Below are 4,904 nucleotides of genomic sequence, written 5' to 3'. Positions count from 1 at the left end.
ATCCTTTTGTGGGTCATAGATGTGATGATTGAGAGTTCATGCTGTTATTGTGTGAGAAGTGCTTTCCTCAAACCTTACTGTGGCACTGGCACATTACCTGTCTGATGTGGAAACAAATGTATCTAGAAGCTCATAAACAAGTTTAAGTGTCCCCATTAGAGCTACCCATTTAGTGAAGTAAAAAGAGGGCTGTGGGAATTATACAACTCGAAGCAATCAAAAAATATTTTAATGAGTATTTACCATGTGCCTTTTGAAAGACACAGGGAACTATAAAAGAAATATAAAAGGTTGTTGCTGGGATATCTGGCTGTCTCCGTTGGTAGAGCATGCGACTCTTGATCTCAGGGTCGTGAGTTCAAGCCCCACATTGAACGTAGAGCCTATGAAAAAAGATAATAGAGGCACCTGGGTGATTGAGTTAGTTAAGTTTCTGACTCTTGATTTCTGTCCAGGTCATGATCTTGAGGTCCTGGGGTCAAGCCCCACATGGGGCTCTGCACTTACAATAGGAAGCCTGTTTGGTATTCTCTCTCTCTCTCTCTGCCCCTCCCCCCTCTCAAAATAAATAAACTTAGAAGAAATAAAATAAGAAATAAAATCTTGGAGCACCTGGATGGCCCAGTTAAGTGCCAAATCTTGATTTTGGCTCAGGTCATGATCTTATGGTCGTGGGATTGAGCCTCACTCTGGGCTCTGCTATGAGCATGGAATCTGCCTGATCTCTCTCCCTTTCTTTCTATCCCTTCCCCCTCACTCACTCTCTCTCTCTCTCTGTAAATAAATAAATAAACATTAAAATAATAAAATCTTGTTCCTGCAAAGTTAAAAGTCCAGTTCTTTGTCCTGAATTGTGATAATACAAATGAACTTTAAAACTACCGCCCCCACCCCCTGCCCCCACCGCTCTGTTCCAACTCTGTATCTGTAATTCAGAGGTCGAGAAAAAGTGTTCATTGTTAATGGTGTGTTCTCTAGCAGATGTGTGACATCTTGTTTGCCTCAAGTGACAGAAGGAATATAAAAAAAAAATACTCTGTAAACTATAAAGTGCTTTACAGAAACAGATTATTAGCGTTGCTTTGTGAGATGAACAGCTTAGTTCCAGTACCTGTTGAAATAATACAGTGAGGGGCGCCTGGGTGATTCAGTCGGTTAAGCGTCTGACTTCAGCTCAGGTCATGACCTCACAGTTCGAGGGTTCAAGCCCCGTGTCGGGCTCTGTGCTGACAGCTGAGCCTGGAGCCTGCTGCAGATTCTGTGTCTCCCTTGCTCTTTGCCTCTCCCCTGCTTGTGGTCTCTCTCTCTCCTTCTCTCTCTCTCTCAAAAATACGTAAGCATCAAAAAAAAAAGCATACAGTGAAATAAAAGATGGCATAGAATTTGAACAAAGATTAGAAAGGAACCATGAGGGTTTTCACTTCTGGTCACTTGAGAATTCCACTACTAACCAGATCTGAGGAGGCGGATGGGAGCCTTTAAGCCCCGTGGAGAAGAACAGAGATTAAAATGTTTTTGGAACATGGAACCCAAGAAGAAAGATGAAGGGATTAGGACTGTGAAGCCCAAAGAAGATAAGGTGTCGTTATTTATTGGGAAGATAAAACTAAGGGGTGTCTTGTGTTGAAATAGGTCTGGGGGATCTGGAAGATTTCTCTGCCGCCACCGCTGGGAACACTGGGAATCGTATTTGGGTTCTGGGGATAAGCCCAAGGCCCTCTGAGTTCTCCCGGGCACTTCTCTGATGTGTCTTCTGCTTGAGAATATGCTCAGACGGCCGTTCTGAATACAGAACTGCTCTGAGAGCCAGGCTTTTAAGGTGGGTTGTGTGGGGAGGAAGGTAGCCAGCTATGCCCCTGAGGCTTTTCACTAATAGTGGTCTCAGAAAGTGTTAAGAGTTGCTCCCTTGGCTAAGAGTTCTTCAGGAAAGTTAACTCAAGAGGCACGTGATTCCCTGATTCCCCGTCACCAGGCACTCCTGGCCCCTTAGGAAGCTGTGACATTGGTAGTTACACCCTCTCTTCGGTGGCAGATGAAAACATACAGCTTTGTTTGGAGCAGTTCCTAGTGGTTAGCGTTCCACAGAGATGCCACCGGGACTTGGGCAGGTGGCTGGTGACTATTTCACAAACACGCAGGGTTTCAGTGAAGGCGCCGCGCAGGGGTTGGGGTGGAGAAGGGCAGAAATAAAATGGTTTTGGCACATGGGAACCCAGGAGGAAAGCTGAAGGGCTCAGAACCGTCCCTGCCACCTAGTGAGTCCTGTGTGTTTGTGGGAGCTCTTAAGAGGGGGCGGATTCCATGTTTAAATTGGGTGGCGAGATTGGAATCGACTTGAAGAAGGCGAGGGAATCTGCTCGACTGGTCTCTGAGGAAAGAGTATTCCAGGCAAGATAAACGGCCGTAGGAAAAAGTCTGGCAAGTTCCACAGCATCACAGACACCCTGGGGCTGGGTTGGGTGAGAGACTAGAAAGGAAGTGTTCCTGCTTACATGAGGCCCGTGAGGCCCTGGTGAGGATTTGGGCTTGCACTCTCAGTGAGGTGGAACCACACGGGTGGGTGGTTCACGGAGGAACAGCAAGATTGGGTCTTTCTCTCTGGCAATAACCGGGGAGTAGTGAGGGGGCAAGGGTTGGAGTAGGAAGACCTGGCGAGAGGTTCTGGCAAAATTGGACGGGATGTAGTGAGGCCCGAGTAGTCAGAGGAGGTGTGAGGAGAGTCTGATTCTGGAAATGTTGAGAAGCCAGCATTCACTCCTGAGGGACTGGTACAGGGCCGTGAGAGCGTGCCCGGCAAAGTTTGCGGTCTGTCTTTATATGCGTGGTGACCCCGTGTTGTTTAGTCTGAGTTGGAGGGATGTGGTTGCCATCGAGTGGTTGTGGGAAATAACAGATTGTTCTCTCATTCAGAGTATTTGTTGAGCACCCACTACGTGTTAGGCATACGATGATGAAAAAGACAAGCTAAGGTCATTATCCACATGGAGCAGCCATTCCAGTCAGTAGAATTAGACAGTAAATGTGTAAACAGTGCCAACCAGGGGTAAGGGCTATGCGGAAAATAAAATGGGGTAATGTGACCACATCTTGGGTTGCTCAATGTCAGGGGCTGGAAGAGCCCTCTGTGGAGGTGACATCTGCCCTGATGCCATTCATCCCTGAATATCAAATGCTTGCCTTTAGAATGATCTAGACCATTAGAGATGTGTCACGACCTCTCATGGAACGGCTTGAACCGAATTTCATTTTGTTGTTACCTCACAAGACCTTTTAAACTATAGCCTAGGGGCGCCTGGGTGGCTCAGTCGGTTAAGCGGCCGACTTTGGCTCGGGTCATGATCTCTCGGTCCGTGAGTTCGAGCCCCGCGTCGGGCTCTGTGCTGACAGCTCAGAGCCTGGAGCCTGTTTCAGATTCTGTGTCTCCCTCTCTCTGACCCTCCCCCATTCATGCTCAGTCTCTCTGTGTCTCAAAAATAAATAAACGTTAAAAAAATTTAAAAAAAAAACAACAAAAAAACACTATAGCCTAATGAAACTCCATGTGTAAACTCAGGGTATTGTTGAGAATTTTGTCCACCATTGAGGATCAGTGAGTGAATTTTTCTCATATCCCTGTTCCAAAAATTGTGGAAATACTTTTTTTTCTGATCTTTTGGCTGCAGTCATGTAACCAATTGTTTTCTATTCTTTGCTTCTGTGGCTAACAAGCCAAAAATCAAATCTGTAACCCCTCCTCTTGCAAGCATATAGGAGTAATGGCATACGTTCATATACTAGCTTAATCCCTGTTTCAACTTACTTTATTTTACTCATTCATCCAATATATTTTTATTATTTTTTTAAACATACCATCTCTTTTTTGTTGTTGTTAATGTTGTATTTTATTTTTGAGAGAGAGGGCGCAAGCAGGGGAGGGGCAGAGAGAGAGGCAGACACAGAATCCCAAGCAGGCTCCAGGCTCTGAGCTGTCAGCACAGAGCCCCACGCAGGGCTCCAACCCACGAACTGTGAGATCATGACCTGAGCTGAAGTCAGACGCTTAACCAACTGAGCCACCCAGGTGCCCCCATCTTCTTTTTTTTAATGTTTGTTTATTTTTTGAGAGAGAGAGAGACAGAGAGTGAAAGAGAATCCTCAGCAGGCTCCGTGATTTTAGCACAGAGCCCGAATTGGAGCTTGAACTCACGAACCATGAGATCATGATCTGAGCTGAGATCAAGAGTCGGCCACTTAACCAACTGAGCCACACACATGCCCCAGCAGTATATTCACGTTTATTGTGTAGTATTCCATTGTATCAGTTTATTTATCCATTTACCTGTTGATGGACAATTGAATGGTTTCCAGGTTTGGCTACTATGAATAAAGCTCTGTGAACATTCTTTCTGTGGACAAATATTTTCATTTTCTTAAATAAATACCAGAGGTAGAGTTGCTGGGTCAGAAGAAAAGTATATGATTGACTTTATAAGAAATGGCCAGGGGCACCTGGCTTTCTCAGTTGGTGGAGCATGTGACTCTTGATCTTGGAATTGTGAGTTCAAGCCCCACGTTGGGTGTAGAGATTACTTAAAAATAAAATCTTTGGGGCGCCTGGGTGGCTCAGTCAGTTGAGCGTCCAACTTCAGCTCAGGTCACGATCTTGCGGTCCATGAGTTCGAGCCCCACGTCAGGCTCTGGGCCATCGGCGTCGAGCCTGCTTCCGATTCTGTGTCTCCCTCTCTCTCTGCCCCTCCCCCGTTCATGCTCTGTCTCTCTCTGTCTCAAAAATAAATAAATGTTAAAAAAAAAAATTAAAAAAAAAATTAAAAAAAATAAAATCTTTAGGGGCACCTGGGTGTCTCAGTTAATTGTCTGACTCTGATTTCAGCTCAGGTCATGGTCTCACAGTTTGTGAGTTCGAG

At 45.6% G+C, this 4,904-nt stretch overlaps 1 non-coding gene across 1 annotated transcript; it reads left to right on the top strand.

Annotated features, from left to right (window-relative positions):
* Window positions 1-107, top strand: LOC122240686. The gene has a single exon (XR_006220457.1). It is a non-coding gene; the product is annotated as a small nucleolar RNA U13 (small nucleolar RNA).
* The last annotated feature ends 4,797 nt before the right edge of the window (window positions 108-4,904 follow it).

The sequence above is a fragment of the Panthera tigris genome, chromosome B4, assembly GCF_018350195.1.
Source record: "Panthera tigris isolate Pti1 chromosome B4, P.tigris_Pti1_mat1.1, whole genome shotgun sequence".
NCBI classification, from domain to species: Eukaryota; Metazoa; Chordata; class Mammalia; order Carnivora; family Felidae; genus Panthera; species Panthera tigris.
Note: the sequence above shows the minus strand (reverse complement) of the source record. Positions and strands in the feature narration are given on the sequence as shown.